Source organism: Plectrocnemia conspersa, unplaced genomic scaffold, assembly GCF_051122295.1.
Source record: "Plectrocnemia conspersa isolate PC_06_02 unplaced genomic scaffold, ASM5112229v1 ptg000012l, whole genome shotgun sequence".
NCBI lineage: Eukaryota > Metazoa > Arthropoda > Insecta > Trichoptera > Polycentropodidae > Plectrocnemia > Plectrocnemia conspersa.
The window spans coordinates 28,916,928-28,935,556 of record NW_028277176.1 but is presented as its reverse complement, the minus strand read 5'-3'; the positions used below and the strand labels follow the sequence as shown (position 1 = coordinate 28,935,556).

The window sequence follows — 18,629 nt, the reverse complement described above, 5'->3', positions numbered from 1 at the left end:
GTTATATATTTGATTATTTAAAAATTTATTTCAAACATTACTTTTAACCTGTGAACTGCATTGAACGTGTATTAACGTCAATTCAAAGCTTGATTTAGGTGCAGTTGACGGCTATTCTTGTGTAAAATTAAAAGAAATACTAGTTACTAGAAAAACCTCTAAATTACAGTAAGAACCCATAAGTAAGGGGTTTTTAAAACTAAATTCCGCAGTTAACTGTTTATTATTATAACAAGGGTTTGATAATATGTAGCAATAAAGAAAAAATATACTAAAAAATCAAGTACGCAAACGTCATTTCCGTGCGAGACAAAAACCCCGACTGGCAACGCTCATATGTTCAAACATATCAGTTTGTCAATATGTATTTCAAATATAAGATATTCAAATAGTTGATGTGTATACTCGGTGTACATCACAGTAAGGCAAAGGTTAAGCAGCATTGGGCCTTGTCGTGTTTGGATGGGTGACAGCATACAAACACCGGGTTACAAAAAAAACTTATAGGTTCCACCGAGATTTGAACTCGGATCGCTGGATTCAAAGTCCAGAGTGCTAACCATTACACCATGGAACCGATATGATAGTTTTGCTTTCTCTTGGCGTGAATTTTTGCTAGGTGCAAATATATTGTTTTCTTACAAAATAAACTGTTGCAATCGAGGTGAAAAGCAGCTCATTCGTCAACGGCCATACCATGCTGAAAGCACCGGTTCTCGTTCGATCACCGCAGTTAAGCAGCATTGTGCCTGGTTGTACTTGGATGGGTGACCGCTTGGGAACACTGGGTGTCGTTGTCTCCTACTTTTTTTTATTCAATTTGTATTAATCAAAGATTTTGTATTGCGATCGAGCTGAAAAGCATTTAACTTGCCAACGACCATACCATGCTGAAAGCACCGGTTCTCGTCCGATCACCGCAGTTAAGCAGCATTGGGCCCGGTCAGTACTTGGATGGGTGACCACTTGGGAACACCGGGTGTCGTTGGCCCCATAATATTTTTGTATTTTTTGATTGCTTTTGTCAAAAATATTTTACCTGGAGATTAAATGCGAAATATCTTTAATATTAAAATGTTATTCTCGGGTGTCTACACATCCAGAATACTCCGAAATCATTCATTTCCCGATATATGTACATCTGGACGGAAACCTGTTTTGAGGATTTTGGTTGTTATGAATTACATTCAGAACCAGATAGCAATATCTATGATTTCTTCATTAGACGTCACGTCTAAATCTGTATCTTCCGAATATTCTGTCTGTTATATATTTGATTATTTAAAAATTTATTTCAAACATTACTTTTAACCTGTGAACTGCATTGAACGTGTATTAACGTTAATTCAAAGCTTGATTTTAGGTGCAGTTGACGGCTATTCTTGTGTATAATTAAAAGAAATACTAGTTACTAGAAAAACCTCTAAATTACAGTAAGAACCCATAAGTAAGGGATTTTTAAAACTAAATTCCGCAGTTAACTGTTTATTATTATAACAAGGGTTTGATAATATGTAGCAATAAAGAAAAAATATACTAAAAAATCAAGTACGCAAACGTCATTTCCGTGCGAAACAAAAACCCCGTCTGGCAACGCTCATATGTTCAAACATATGAGTTTTGTCAATATGTATTTCAAAAAAAGATATTCAAATAGTTGATATGTATACTCGGTGTACATCACAGTAAGGCAAAGGTTAAGCAGCATTGGGCCTTGTCGTGTTTGGATGGGTGACAGCATACAAACACCGGGTTACAAAAAAAAACTGATAGGTTCCACCGAGATTTGAACTCGGATCGCTGGATTCAAAGTCCAGAGTGCTAACCATTACACCATGGAACCGATATGATAGTTTTGCTTTCTCTTGGCGTGAATTTTTGCTAGGTGCAAATATATTGTTTTCTTACAAAATAAACTGTTGCAATCGAGGTGAAAAGCAGCTCATTCGTCAACGGCCATACCATGCTGAAAGCACCGGTTCTCGTTCGATCACCGCAGTTAAGCAGCATTGGGCCTGCTTAGTACTTGGATGGGTGACCGCTTGGGAACGCTGGGTGTCGTTGGCTCCTACTATTTTTTATTCAATTTGTATTAATCAAATATTTTGTATTGCGATCGAGCTGAAAAGCATCTAACTTGCCAACGACCATACCATGCTGAAAGCACCGGTTCTCGTCCGATCACCGCAGTTAAGCAGCATTGGGCCTGGTTAGTACTTGGATGGGTGACCGCTTGGGAACACCGGGTGTCGTTGGCCTCACTATTTTTATTATTTTTATTCTAAGAATAACGCCATGCTACGATCTGATAATACTCTAACAAGGTATGTTTGAAAGGCAAATATCAGTTGAAGACCTTGTACATATGAAAAAATGTCAATCTCCCCCATTTTTAAAATTTCTTTTATCTACGAGCTTCCTTAAGATAAAAAATATTAAAACCAACAAGGCAAAAATATCACAACTACTGGAAAAATAACAAATGTCAAAACATTTTGTATAAAAACCTACCAATGTTCAGAGCATTGATGGCTCACATTAAACTGACTAAAGACCTTTTGCACTTCTGCCTCATATTACAAAACGCCGCAAATACACAAGAGCAGATGCATCACGTGCATATTCAGAACAGATATTATATAGTTTCTGCGTGCATATCATCTAATTGTAAACAAACAAAATTTCGTTTTCTTAAATATTGAGAGGATACCAATTATTACATTATTCAAAAAAGCATTTTTTTTGCAAAATGTACAAATAATCTCTTACAAGATGCATTTTTAATTTTAATAACACATTTTAGTGATTCGGTTGTGATTTTTTATCACATTACATTTTATAATGGAAAGTTCTTCGATTAATATACAATTTTAGAACTCCGGAGCTCACTGTTTGATAGTTTTTGCCTTATAAATTTTTGATAAATCAAAAAGAAATAAATGAATAAAATTAGGAATAAATACAATCTTTATATTATTTATTATTTTAACATCCTTGTTGTGTTCCTTTTCTTCAGTCTTCTTCGTCTGTATATGTATGTTAAAAGTCATTGTCAAATAATGAATTAGTTGGACTAATAGCATGGGCTTCGTCCCGCCCGTTTCACTGTTACTAACCTTTGGTCTTTCACAAAAAACGGTGACAAAATCTCTCGATTTGGTTCAAGTAGACGTCGTATATATAGATTTTGAGATAGCCTTTAGCAAAGTTTGTCAATGTTTCCATTCGAATATTAAATGATTTGAATAATTTGCCCGATTTTTGTCTGTATGAATATTTATATAACTGATCGAATATTCATTTATACTATTTAAAAAATCATAGAATGAAAGAATTTGTGACTAGAGCCGCTCCAAAATCGATGGTCATTTATGCGTATTTATTTTGTTTCAAAATGCGAGCCAGTTAGACGCTTCTTCTCAATAAAAAAAATGTTTTTACGTCATCGAGAAACATTTGTGAATATAATGTTTATCGGCCGTATCTACTATGGCAGAAATTCGCAGAATTCGTTGAACGAAACAAAATGTTGGAGAGGCCCACCATTTATAATCGTTTAACAATCCTTATTTATATCAAAATCTTTCAAACATTATAAGCTATTTTATATACAATAAATTCTTTAAAATTTTGTATTTTAAATATTCCATCAACTTAGCTGAATTAATTCAATCACAGCTGATTTTTATTTCGGTGATCAACAAACATTAATATATATCAAAAAATGTTCACTACACTTTTTGTTTAATTAAATTTAAAAAAGGTCAATTTTCAGGGAGGCCTTGTGAAATTTTTCCAAAAATTATTTGCTATTGTATATAAATTCGTTGCAAATATTATTTACTATTGTATATACAATAAATTCGATAAAATTATTTATTTTAAAATGTTTCATCAATTTTGTTGAATTAGTAATAAAAAAAAATATAATCAATTTCATTTTGACGCCCTCACTGATCAGTAAGTTTCACAGCATTATGCAAAGCATATTTTATTTAATTCGAAAAGTTTAATAATTATTTTTTAATTGAATAATATTTTAAAAGTAATTAATTGCTTTTTAGCACTAATTGATTAAATAAATTAATATCGTTAAAAACCGAGACAAAAAATACGAATATGTTTATTTAATATTTAAATAGTCGGAAACTACGAATAATTGAGAACCTTATTTGTAACCCATGCCGGTCGATTGTTGAAATAATATTTCAGCCCTTCGGGGGGTTCCTCTAGGGTCCGACCTAGGCTCTTTGCTTTACATATAATTTATTAATAACATAAATACGGCGGTACCAGTTTTAGATTCCTATCATTATCGCGTCCTCTTTTGATACCCGTTAGTGCTAGGACACTTGTCGAATCTCTTATGGTTGTCGCTATCCGACTTAATACGCTGGCATTGCACATCGTTTTATGTCATCTACGAGGAGGTGGTCCGGTTCTATCATTTAATCTTATTCTTTTATGTTTTTTTTTATGTATTATTTTTATTATATTTTTTTGTGTTTTGAAATAATAATATATATATTGTTTTCGACCACCGTGACGCATTAGGATAACCTGTTAGGTTACGATAGTTTTATTTTAATTTAAATAAATTAAAAAAAAAAAACAGTATGTAACTCGCAAGTTTGTGGGATTAGGCCCACTGTGCGACGGCTCTCTCGATCAACGTCACCCGTTGCGATTTGTTTGCACACTGCGAATTGGCGTATAAAATTTCCAAAATAAATAAATTCGCCCACCACCGCCAAGATAGATAGGTGAGGCGATGGTGTGGGAAATTAAAAGCGGCGGAGCTAATAAAACGCCGCGATTTAAAAACGAAGCACCGTAAACAACCGAACGACCAGGGCCGGCGCGCGGAGGGGTGATTTTTTCGAATCCATTTAATCTTAACGAGCCCTCTCTAAAAGGTCGCCCATTACCCGCGACCGTTGTCTTTCTCAACGGGATAAACTTCAATGGGTTACACTTATCACGATCGCTAGGTCGGGCCATAATTTAAAATTGGACTCCCGGTCGTTTAGTTTGGCGCGCGTGTGCGACGGCCGTGCCCGTAGATACGGCCCTGTAGAGCGATTTAATGGCCAATTCGAAAAAAACATGCACACAATTTGTTATGTGTTGCGTATAGGGCAGAAGGAGCAATAATATGAGATTAAACGGCGCATGTATCGATAGGAAATTGATCGGGTTGAAGATAAGAGATAAATTACAATGAAAATAAAGTCAAGACTTTCCGCGACAATCATTGTTTTACTTTTGAAAAATAAAGTTTAACTAGTGTCAGGAAAATTACTTGCTATTACAAAATTTTATGAAATAATTTAAAATATATAAAAAAGATTTAATGATAATCGTATCAATTGTATATTTTATATACGTGTCTTCATTTGCGAGGTAAATTATAGAGGTGTAACCCAAATATTGTCTGTACTACAGGAATACTTTAGTATTGCTCACTCTTTATGATGCTTTTGTCCGCAGCATACTAGAAACTAGCTCCATCATTTGGATTCCAGGCGTAGCGAGTCAATGTAAAGAATTGAAGCTGGAAAAAGTATATTTATACTTGAAGGAATATGGTTATTATCCGTTCCTGTTTCCCAGTGATTTTATTTTGGGAGCGCTGGGATACTCATTTTATATAATTAAACGCTTCCAGAAACTTCTCAAAGGCATTGTGGACAACCCTTCGATGCTTGAGCAGCTCCAAATGTGGGCTCTGGAAGGTGGTTATAGTTCACGATCGCGTCCACTGTTCATAACTGTAAAGTCTAGAAGTGGAGCACTTGCCAACTCTTCTCTGGCAAAGGCCATACGTTTGCTCAATACTGTGCATCGAGATATTGACATTTTCACGTGCACATATAGGGTTTTGGTTCAATTCGTGTGGGATAATGCACACCTGTTGAGGTGATTTGTGTCTGTTCTTTTATCTTGTTTTCGTGTTTTTACTTATATGTGTGCGTATATGTATACGTATATATGTATATATTTGTATGTATTTTAAAATTGTAATATAATTTATATTTTGTCCATCGTGACGCATTAGGTTAACCTGTCTGGTCATAATTTTAATAAATAACAATGAATTAATTTACCGATAAGAGCACTGTATTGCAATATTAGACACTTCTGAGAAGTTTTTAAAACACGTTTTCTTTTGTGTTCAATTTTATTTCATGTAAGCTGCGCAGCATTGTAGCAACTTAATAACACTGTAAAACTGTTCATTAACCTTTACCGGACAAAAACATTTTTCGGTATACCCTGTACCCACTCCAGATGTTGGGACCACTACCTGTAAAAAAAACCACCCTAGTGAATAGTATTTAGTTAATTGTTCACTACTGTAATTTTCAACATGTTTTTAATCGCACGGAATTTATTGTTTTGATTTTTTTATTACTTTGATAAATTTATGTATGTACATTACAGTTACTTACATATTTATTTATTTAAGGATAGAATAGCGTAGTCCATAACGTCTCAGACTAGAAACTCTGAGGTTGCGGGTTCGAGCTCCGGCAGCGGCACTCGAATTTTTATTTATAAAAATTATTAAAAAAACCGGCCCCAGCTGCAGTGACATCTATTGATTATAAATTGTAAAGCATATAATAATTTATTATTAATAATATAGATGTCACCGATTCGCAAACTTTCAGTCTGGTGGTTAATACTTACTTGTTAGTATTCATTATGTTTGATTGACTTACTCAGTTGGTAAAGATTTGCCCGTTGTAACGCATTGGGCTCACGCCTGTCAACTTTCATATAATAAAAATAGCTTTTAGTTTTATTAAAAATATTTATATTTTTACACCTATATGATTATTATTAAATAAAAACAAATAATTATTTGTTAGTGTAAAAATTCTATCACTAATGCACAATTTTATTGATTCTAAAATCTCATATTCTTTATAAATAAACTCTATATAAAACAATTGTAAAAAAGCGCTGTAAATCTGCGTTATTTATTTTTACATTTACACGAGTTTTTGCATCAAAAATATTTTCGAATTATTAAAATATTCATAAAAATTAAATTATGCTGAAGACATAAACAATGATTTAAATTGTCAGTTGTCAGATTGTCTACTATAATTTTTAGACAATAAAGAGAGAATAAAATCTAAATATGATCATTATGGTAAATTAGTGTATTAATTCATAATCTATCAAAGAACATAAAATAAAAAATATTCAGTTTTTTATTTAATTTTAATAAATCTATGGGGAAAAATGCATATTTATATATTAATTAATTGTGGCATTATTACTTTGAAATTCCTAGTTTTTTCCTATGAAACCTAATGGCGTTATCGCGCCATTGCAGCCGTTTCGTCACCTCGAGCATCTGAAGCAAACTTGTTCCTTTTTACACATATTCCAACATCATTAATTTTGATTATAGAAAAGTTTCGACAAGAAATAGCAGGGAAGGCATGTATATTCTATATAGTGTGGTAATCATATTGTGATGTTGCATAACGAGCTATTATAATATATTTTCGTCCGCAGACGTGTTGACACAATTGCTACGATGGAGATTGATACTTTGTGATAAACTTATACACTGAACCGTATGACTGTTTTTAAATAAACAAATATCAACAAAACTGGAATGTTGATTATTACAACAGTATATACGATACATTGATTGTTTGGTATTTAATTGGCGAAAAGGAATTTTATTGATTTAAAATATCATATGCCGAATTTCTTGTTAGCAGATAAATATCATTAAAAGTTCGCATAAAAGACATTTTCTTAAGCGATGAAATAGAATATATCTGAATAATATTTTTAAAGATGAAAACTTTGGTAGGATATTCGTGGCAAAACTTTACTAGAATTTTAGAGTAGGATCGATGTTAACGCTAACCATATCCTCAGCTTAGAAGCAAACGGTTAACTTTTAACTCTCCCTTTTAGTAACTTTGATAATATAGTTTAAATTAATATTATTTTTAAACATTCAAATGTCTCTTAATTGTTCAGGAAGATGAAAAATAGTATTTTAAAATACAATAATAAATATTTAAAATGTTATATTGATTAATGGAAAATTTTTGGTAACAGACATGTAGCATCGGTGGTTCAGTGGTAGAATGCTCGCCTGCCACGCGGGCGGCCCGGGTTCGATTCCCGGCCGATGCATCTCTTCTTTTTTTGCATCTGAGATTAAACTAGGGTGGCATGTAATTTTAAATACTAACATACAATTACCTTTTTTTATATAAATATTTTAACCTCCGATCGCTGCCAGGCAGTCGTGTCTAATGCGTTCCTCATATTTTGTACTTTTTAATAGTATTGGTGTTAAATTTTGGTAAATAAAAAAATATCGGGAGAGCTAAAATGTAATTTGAGATGCTGCTTAAGCTAAAAAAGGTAATCCGGAAATTTTGTATAACCGAGATATACAGCATTGGCCTTAATGCTAGGTAACTCTTTACAAGTGCATAGTCTGACCGAAATATTTTAGCACGTAGTTTAAACCGTAATTAAGCTAAAGTTTGAATTGCATTTATACTTGAATAAAGATTGCAAATCAAAAGCCTTAATTATTAGTGTATTTGGATGCTGATATTAATTTAATATTTCAAAGTCTTCTATATCATACTTTCATTTTAGCATTAAACTGAAGCAGGTTCAAATCGAACGCCACTGGAACTAGAACAACGATCATTTGTATCTCGACCGTTGTTTGACTAACAACACTTTGAGGTTTATCAAACACACGGCGGAGGTAACTTCTTAACTGGGCGCCGGTAAACAACCAAATATCCACAACAAACTTTGGCCTGGGGCAAGTTCCGCTCTAGGGATTATTGAATAGTTAAGATTGATGGTAATTAATCACCGGGTCTATTTTTGTACTTACAAAACTTTGCTCATAATCATACATAGAAAATTTCAGTTCCAGCCGGCAAGTGACCTTTGCTTGGAGGCTAGGGGTGAAGAATAGGGGTGCTGGGTCATTAATCAAAGGCAAAGCTTTCCGGGCGTTTCAAATTAGCATTAGCGCAGACATTCCGTAAGGCAAACATGAATGCAGGGAAATTTCTTGCAAATTTTCCAACGAGGCGTCTTTTCGCAGTCTCACCTTTGCTCAAGGTTGAAAGCTTTCAAATGAACATGCCAATGTCTATAAACAGCTATTTTTAAGTTTAAAAATATTTTTTCTTCTTAACGAAGCACTTCAAAATCGTGCTATTATTTTTTACTTATTTAAAACAACGAAAAATAGAATACAGCAAAAGAAATGTTCCAATGACTAATTAATTTTTTTATAATATTTTTGAATCATGTGTATATTATTTTTAATATATATGTATATATATATATATATATTTTTTTGATATCTCGGTATTCATCGCGATTTTTGCTTAATTATATTCTATATTTCGGCCGTGATTTTCCGGCCATGATCACGAATTATTCGCAACTGTTGCGAATAATTCGTGATCATGGCTGGAAATATATTTAGAATATAATTAAGCAAAAATCGCGATGAATACCGAGATTTCAAAAATAATTACACTCGCGAAAAATCCATATATGTATATAAATATATATATGTATATATATATATATATATATATATATATATATATATATATATATATATATATATATATATATATATATATATATATATGGTTAATATTTCTAGGAGTCGGATTACTCCGCGTACTTTTTTGATTCTGAACAACCACATGCTGGGCTTTGCCCACACCGGATGTTCATATTCTCAATTTTCCCCTGAGGATGGCTGGGCGAATCTGGCCGAAACGTAGGGACCATGATTCCACACGGAATCAAAAAAGTACGCGGAGTAATCCGACTCCTAGAAATATTAACCAAATATTTCTCCGCGAAAACGCATTCAACCACATATATATATATATATATATATATATATATATATATATATATATATATATATATATATATATTAAATAGTTTATATTTTTTACGCGATAATATATTTAAAAAACAAATATTTACGTGTTTTACTCGCGTTGTTTTTTTGAATGAGTCTCTCTATATTTCGCCGGAGATTGTCCCAGCATCTTCAGGAATTTTCACATTTTTTTAGAGTACACTTTGTTTTTATATCGCGCAGGGAAGGATTTTTTATTCGCACTATTATTATTGGTTTTAATGTTAAAAACACGTTAGTTTGAATATTATTGCCCTCACTGCTCCACGGATAGGAGCATACTGAAAAAAAAAAATTATCGATCGTTTTTCGTATTGTTACAAATGTTCGATCCTTAAAAAACGATTTACAGCACGTAACTATTAATATTATTAAATAGTTAATATTTTTTACGGGATAATATATTAAAAAAAAAATTATTTACGTGTTTTACTCGCGTTGATTTTTTGAATTAGTCTCTCTATATTTCGCCGGAGATTGTCCCAGCATCTTCAGGAGTTTTCACAATTTTTTAGAGTACACTTTGTTTTTACATCGCGTGTATTCGAAAAACATGTGAAAACTCTTGAAGATGTTGGGACAATCTCTGGCGAAATATAGAGAGACTCATTCAAAAACTAGCAAACTCTCTATTCAATAGAGCTAGTCTTACGCAGTCGATACGCGTGCGCCATGAATTGCTTATCGGGAATTGAATTAGTCGCGCATGTGTACTAGAACTTTAGCCGTTACTCGTGCTCCTGTTTACAGTCAACGCTACAGTCAAGTTTACAGTCCGTTCATGCGGTTGACGTTTTGAATCTGTCTATTTCTCCGGCCTTTCGGCCTTCATGTCTTGCAGTGGGAGCTGCCGGCCTCCCATACCAATAGGCAGGTGTGAAATCTTTCGTACACTTTATATCCCGACGATCGTGCTCTAAATTTAAGGAATACGAAAAGAATTTTCTAGAACCGCTTTTTATATCACTTCAATGCTCGTATGGAACTTTTTTCTATATATATATATATGTATATATATATATATATATATATATATATATATATATATATATATATATATATATATATATATATATATATATATATATATATATATATATATATATATATATATATTTATATATATTAAATACCATACACTGACTTTTAGAACACGTCATTATTTAACATTTGTATTCATTTAATTTATAGAAATATGTATGTTTGTATTTCCATTAATAAACAAACTTTTATAAACCAATCAGCGCAACCAGCATTAAATTTTAAACTTTTAATGGATAATATAAACAACGCAAACGTAAAATTAATTGAAATTCTCAGAAAACCACTTACATCCATTATAACATAATAATAATAATTCTAATTCAATCTTTATTCAGCAATTATATTTGCTAATTACCCCATCGGGATGATGCATAAAATATTTTTTAATTCCATTCTTTCGTTTATTAATCAAACTCGAATCTCAAGATTTAGAATAGATACTGAAACCCCAATTGTAAATTAAATCACAGCAGATGTTCATCGACTAGCAATGGAGCTGTATAACATTAACGCAAAGGATACAAAGGATCTGGCTTTATTCCATTAAGATTAATTACCGAATGTGTAAATCGGTCAGTCCCTTCGCTATTACTAGATTTTCTTGCCATTACCGACTGACTCGCAGAAGTATCCCACGGGGATGAGAGCAGAACTTTTCGCATGAGTGGGAAACAGGAGTCGGTAGCCGGCCACCGTTGAGGAGCATTTTATGTTAGTAGGGAAAATTGTTTGCTAGTTTTCCGATTAGACGCTCTGAAATATGTATCCTGAGGGGTGCTTAACTACCCCGTACCTAGGATTTGCTGACTGAAGGTAAACTCTAGGTTTAACGGTCACCTTGTAATCGTTACGTCGTAATATACGACATTGCCTATTAACTGCTGCTGGTTGATGGTTCGTTTATTATACAGTGAGGCAGTTAAATTCGAATTACCCGCTTTTAGAAACAAACCGTTTTATTGCTCTATTTTTGACGAGTATTCAAAAACATGCACATATTTTTAGAAGCTAGTAACTGTCAATTATATGTCACAATATCATGATCGATGCCAATGTAATATATTATAAAGCTAACATTCTACACACGTATAAAAAACCGCATTAAAAGCTTCTTCGTGATCGATTCGCTAAAATGGACATTATCGTTGATGTATAGTAGTTTTTTTGGTCCACTTCTCCGCTCGCTTTGATTTATGTCTGAGCCGTTTATCCGATATGGGAAGCTCAATTGTTAACAAAAACTTCATTTGTAGTCAATGCGGAAGATCAATAAGTAAAATACACCCATAGGTATATGATCATATTTCATAGATTCCTTTCATACATACGTGATACCGATAATATCTCCCAGGTGAGTGCTAGTTTCTTCGGTGGACCGATTTATGCACCAAATTTGGCAAAACTTTGCCCGTAGGGTGAGCATACGATATATATATGTTTACATGCAGGAGAGTGTTTTGAAAAATTTGCAAGCTAAAATAGACAAAGCTGATATAATAATTAACAGAATAAACTGTTGTTATTCATGCAATTTATAGATTCAAAGTTTACTTTAATTTACTGTTGTAAAAACACTGCAGATATAAGATTTTTTGTAAAAAATAAGTATTTCGGAGTTTTCTGATTATTTATAAAAATATTTTATTATATTTCATTCACGCTTTCCATTGCGAAACCAGGACAAGAATCAACTTACACAGTTGCATTAGCCGACTTAACGTTACTCTTTAACAGGGTAGACTAATCTAATTTATTTTATCTCTCTCTATCAGACTGGCAAATTCAATAAACCAGCATTACTGTGCTTTGTGGCAAGTCTCTCATACACCTACAATATATTAAAACGTTGAATATATTATGAGAAATAAGTGTGTCAAAAAATCTAGTAGCCCTTATTAATGAGAGTGATTTTTTATTTTGAAAAATTGCCTGGGAAAAACTATCTATAAAATTTGCAATATATTGTACCTAGATAAAAGCAAATAAATTCTATCCGACATATGGTTTAAAAGATTGTAAGCTAGAGTTGGCTAATAGTACTTCAAATAATACTTGATTAGTAATTAAGTGGCGCTTAATAACGAACATCTTCAAGAACCTTTGTATTGTGTATATTTCTGAGCAGCAGCTTAAATAAGTGCATTCGCAAGTACACTCGTCTTCCATACATAATTTCTTCTTATCGGAGCGGGTTCTTAGATCACCAAAGCAAAGATAAAGCCGCCGGCCGGTTAGAATAATAAAAAATAGTGAAATAATTATCGGTCATTACTTTAGATTTTCCAATATAATAATTATATATAATAAAAAGTGCTCTATAAAATTTTTCGAGAAATGAGAATTCTTGATTTGGCATTTTTCTCGATACACTATTCTATAAAACACTAGTCTATTCTGTTGTCCGTCCGTGATTGGATTGTAAGACAGATAGTGTTAATACATTATGATTTAATGGCTGTATTTTATAATATTGAAGTAAAGTAATTTTTTCGTATATCACATACATAACTTTAATCCTTTTGCCGCATCGGGCAAATGTTGATATTTGACTGTATGAAATTTTTATTTGCTTAAATTGAATAATGCGTACATATAATAATCCGCACACAAAAATTAATGAAAATAATATTTGTTTGAAAAATGTTTCAAATATTATTTTACCTAATAATTACGCACAATATGAGTAGAGTACGCTCGGGATAAGGATGCCGGTTTGTTATTGTGTTCGTGTACATGTATATGAGAGGGAGAAGCGATGTAGCGTTTACTTCGTTGTCTCGCTTTATCTTTTAAGGACAGTCGCTGATTCGTCAACGCTGGTATTCGTCATTAAAGTGCAGTGTGGCACAGAAGTTCGATATTCTCTAGTAATTTATTTTAAATAATTTTGTGTTGATATTGGTTTAAAACCCAGATATGCCCACTGTCCCATGGGTAGGTCACTAAACTCGTGCCACTGTTTTTTATTTATAAATGAAAGTTTAAGAGAACAAAATTTCTTGGGCATATCTGGGTTAATTGATATCAAGGCTTCAAATATACACTGTAAGTTATTCGTTCTCTTACCCGTAGATTAAAATATTTTAATTATTTTTCCATTAATCCGTACGTTGTTGGTTTTTTTTACACTATTCTCTGTAAGGCTTAAAATAGTTATTATTCTTATCGTTGCGCCAATGATAATTTTTTAATTTATTCAATGGATTCTAATGATTTAATAGAGTCGTCGAGTCATTAAACAATCTGCGAATAATTTCTTTCCCCATTTTATATCTTTTTGCTTTTGAAGAATAGCTAAAGACTAAAATTATTTTTTTGACAAGTGAAAGATTTTGAATTTTGCAAATATTTAATTAATGACGTCAATGTCTGGTTTCTTCGATTATATAATATATTTTTAATTGTCCGTTGAAATTTCCAACTTAGTTTAGATGTATGTATGTTAAATAAACATATATTTTCTTTTAAAATAAAAAAATAAAATATTCTGAGCGAAATTGTTTTGAGCCACACAGTTCACGCACACAATAACAAACCGGAATCCTTATCCCGAGCGTACTCTAACAACAGGCAAATTATTTATGAATATAATTAATCTCTATGCAAATGCATTAAATGAGATTATTTTTTTATTTAATTTTGCAAATGCATATCGTAAGAAATTTACTTACTTTTTAGTTTTGTTTTCTAATATGCAAAAATGACCACATTATAACCATAATCAATTCTAATCAGAACATGCTAGATCCGCCGGCATCGTTCCCTAGAATTCAAACGCGCGTGTTCCGTGTCTCTTGACTGGTGTTATGTATGATCACAACAACCTTTACCATTCATATTGTGAGAATTAAAGAATTTTAATGAAATTAATATATACTTATATAATTAATAGTCACTTGAAGGATAAACAATACTCACAACTAAACATATGTTAATGTTTTATAAATCTATCTAAATCAAATGAGTCTAAATAAATATTATAGCAGTAATTTAGAATTTTTTTTATATAACTGACCAGTCAACTTGTAACCACAAGATTTCCTAACAATCCAGTTAATAATATTAAATTATTGCTATTAATAACGATTAACCTTAGCTAACCCTATCTCTGTTATTTATTAAGATATTCGATATTCCACTAACTCGACCTAATGTGACACTATATATCCACACACGGTTTAAATGGCAAAGACGCCTTTAACCCGGCGTGTCGAGATAATATAAGGTCATTGAATTAGTGAAACCCGCAACGCACTCACACACGAGCGTCTCTGAAACACTGGCAATTACCTAATTGGACCAGGCTAGGGTGGTACCTGCGCATAAAAGCTATTCAAGAGGCTCCAAATAATTTAGGAGTCCTTCGCTGCGAAGCTTCCATGTTAAAAATTCACACAGCACGTGCCTTGCGATGTACTAAACTCCTCGAAGGGTATATATGTGTGTACGTATCCGGAGCGTTCAAAGGTGGTGCGATGAAGCCTTAGAGAAAGATTAAACATCCGTCGTTTGTGCATACAACCGTCTAATCAGATGCAGGCTTCTAATTTTAAATTGTTTGAGATGCTCGAGTGGCTTATTTTTCAAATTTAGGTCAACTACTCCTCTATCTCGAGAGCTCGAGACTATATATTACGGAATAGAGCAGCGACTTTCTTGGCATGTCATACATGAAAAATATAGTGTACGGGCTCTCAGTGGGGCGTTTTACTCTTCCGGGTTTATGAATAGAGGGAATTATTAAAACGAATATAAATAAGTAAATCAAGGTTTTTTATAAATTTATGTATCACAACGAATATGGACTCGTGTATGATACTGCAGAATGCTAAGGGAAAATATTCATACGATAGCAATAATATTTTTTTTATAATTAATTTTTGAATGGCTCACAAAATACTTTCGATATGTTTTGTGGTGTTAAGCATCAAATAAATTGATCGCTCAGATCTTACTGTAAAGCTCGCCTAATACATTATAAATTAATTCTGGGAAATCAGAGTTTGCAATAATTATAAATTGAGAGGTCGCCATAACGATCACTTGAACAACGAAAAAAAAAACTCATATGCTTCAAAAAGTACCATTCCCGAAAAACTCTGTTTGGGGAGAGAAATAGAAAAGATTTAACTCTATATTTTTAATTTACTCTAATGCAACGTGAGCTAGAAAATAGATGGACATAAAATTAACTGTCAAATTATATTTTTACTCACCACATCCATGTACAAAAACCTTTTATTCCAGTTGTCTTTTGTAGGTCGATGATTTAAAATTGATTAGATATATCGCAGACTCTTTCTCTCTACAGTGATTCATATTATCTAAATAAATATATATTAATATATTTACAATTTATGTGTTTATTAAAACAATTCGTTGATTTTTTGTTAAAATAATTTTATTTATCATTTACCGTTTTTTGCATTACTAAACATTAATACATCTTTATTATTATAAACTGATTTTGTGAAAATATAATTATTTATACATTATATTAGCAATTATAAGATAGCCTTGGGTGTGGTATATGTTATAGTAGCTATTCATTATATCATTTCACACACGAGCTATCAATATAATCAAATGTGTATTTTATGTATGAACCGAATTTGGCTTATGCATATTTGATGAAGCTGTGTCGATTTAATGAACTTAGTTAAGTTGTTAATATAATATAATGGCGGTAAACTTACGAACGTGTTTATGGCAACATTAATTTTCTCATTCAAGATTATGATATCATAATGTAGCATGCGCTCAAAATTTATATTATGCTTCTAACAATATTTTCATAAATATTAAATTATGTGTGTATATGGTTGTCAAGCATTTCGTTCAGCGACTATTTCTTGTTAGCTGATAAAATTATTATAAATAGTAGAAAATCTCACCTCTTATATATTTTTAGCAGTAAAAAAAGTTAAGCTGTTTGGGTCACGAAAGTTGGTCATTCAAAAAAGTGGGTCAGGGGCTAAAAAGTTCGGTTGCTTGTATATTTAATGGAAAATATTCCATCGTTTGAAATATTGCATTTAAACGGATAAACTTTCCAGGTCACACACAATGGGATGGCAAGTAACGTTTCGAGAATTTCTCAGACGGCATCGGCTGCTAGTAAGAAGATTACCAGGGTCTCGGTGCAAAATATGGTGGTGTTCCAGAGTAGTTTCCTCGGTTTAAAAAGGCATATATGCGGGCGCGTGATGAAGGGCCGGGTGTCGCAGTAAGCCTTCATGACATAAAACTTTCCACAGAACCTACATCATTCCTGAAAGCAAGATGGAAATCGGCGGAGCGAGCTTAGCAAAATTACATAATAAGGACAACCGCAAAATTCCGACAGACAAATTCGTACTTAGGCTTAAACACTAAACGCACACGCGTACTGCTATAATATATTCATGTTTGGGAAACCTGGTAGAAACATATATGTCTTTATTATTAAAATATACTGTGTACATAATTATGTATAGAAAGGAAGTGCAGCAAACGAACTAGACATTTTTGGAGCGTATGAACTGCAGACTTAACATATTGGCCCGGCGTGTGGTGTTTTTCTTGTATGAGCGATGGATGTGTGGCGTCTAATATTTTGCGATCAACGCTAAATATATGCTAAAATTCAGAATAAATGGTAATAAATGTGAATAAATGCAGTAAAATATTAATATGACAATAGTTTTGTCATTTTTTTTGGCAACACTGCCTATACGTCATTATTTGGGATTGCTGGCATCTGAACTTGTAAAGTTAGTTTAATAAATATCTATCAATCTTATGTTATTATAAATAAATAAAAACACCATGGGGCGCAATCATATTTGTATTTCTGAAAGAGCAAACGCGTATAAAACCCATGGAATTTATATAAATTATTTAAATTTATAATTTGTAGGAATTGTAATCGTCGAGTGGAGTGATTCAAGAAGGACAACATTGAAAAGCATCAAGCGTTTTTAAATGTACCAGCCTCTCGAAACACACGAGAGTTCATCTGAACTTATAGCAAGTGAAGTCACGCCAAGCATCGAACAAAATTTAGCGGCCGCTTCCCTCTTCACATCGACATTTGTTCAGCTGCGACATTCGAAATCCAGTGTTGAACCCAACATTTGAGGTCTGTACTATTATGATATGTAGATAAAACAACGAAAAAATTACGTACTTATAATTATTAATTTAAAAAAAAAATAATGCACAATAATAATTTTTAAAATGTCATAAAATTTTAGTTAAATTGATAATTTTTTTTATAATAAAGCTAAATAAATTAAAAATCATATGCTATTCATTTATAAAAATTATTCGTTGTTTTTAACTATTTGAATATTAAAAAAAAAAAATGTATGAAGTATTCGAATATATATATTCGTAATTTTATTCTCGGTTTTTACCGATAACAATTTATTTAACCAATTAGTGCTAAAAATGAAAAATTTAATTTAAATAAAAAAATAATTATTAGTTAATATAAAACATTTAAATTAATCACAAATCACTTTCAGAATCGTTTCATCGTTGCTTTTTCAAATCACCAGTATTAAGATAAGCTGCTCCCAACCCAAGCTACCAATTGACCGCATGGAACCAGAGACCAGAGAGACCACTTTTTCAACTTCTG

At 32.3% G+C, this 18,629-nt stretch overlaps 1 long non-coding RNA gene and 7 other non-coding genes across 8 annotated transcripts in view; 6 read left to right on the top strand and 2 right to left on the bottom strand.

Annotated features, from left to right (window-relative positions):
• LOC148228853 (uncharacterized) overlaps positions 1-18,626 on the top strand; it is a 46,060-nt gene extending 27,434 nt beyond the window's left edge. Inside the window, exons 2-3 of the long non-coding RNA XR_015811750.1 lie at positions 17,904-18,125; positions 18,514-18,626. This is a non-coding gene — a long non-coding RNA (uncharacterized LOC148228853). The remainder of the gene's footprint in view (positions 1-17,903; positions 18,126-18,513) is intronic.
• Positions 506-577, bottom strand: TRNAQ-UUG (transfer RNA glutamine (anticodon UUG)). The gene has a single exon. It is a non-coding gene; the product is annotated as a tRNA-Gln (tRNA).
• Positions 683-800, top strand: LOC148228859 (5S ribosomal RNA). Its single transcript, XR_015811796.1, has one exon. It is a non-coding gene; the product is annotated as a 5S ribosomal RNA (ribosomal RNA).
• LOC148228858 (5S ribosomal RNA) lies at positions 873-991 on the top strand. Its single transcript, XR_015811808.1, has one exon. It is a non-coding gene; the product is annotated as a 5S ribosomal RNA (ribosomal RNA).
• On the bottom strand, positions 1,772-1,843 carry TRNAQ-UUG (transfer RNA glutamine (anticodon UUG)). The gene has a single exon. It is a non-coding gene; the product is annotated as a tRNA-Gln (tRNA).
• LOC148228856 (5S ribosomal RNA) lies at positions 1,949-2,067 on the top strand. The gene has a single exon (XR_015811845.1). It is a non-coding gene; the product is annotated as a 5S ribosomal RNA (ribosomal RNA).
• LOC148228855 (5S ribosomal RNA) lies at positions 2,140-2,258 on the top strand. Its single transcript, XR_015811809.1, has one exon. It is a non-coding gene; the product is annotated as a 5S ribosomal RNA (ribosomal RNA).
• TRNAG-GCC (transfer RNA glycine (anticodon GCC)) lies at positions 8,102-8,172 on the top strand. The gene has a single exon. It is a non-coding gene; the product is annotated as a tRNA-Gly (tRNA).
• Positions 18,627-18,629: the final 3 nt, after the last annotated feature.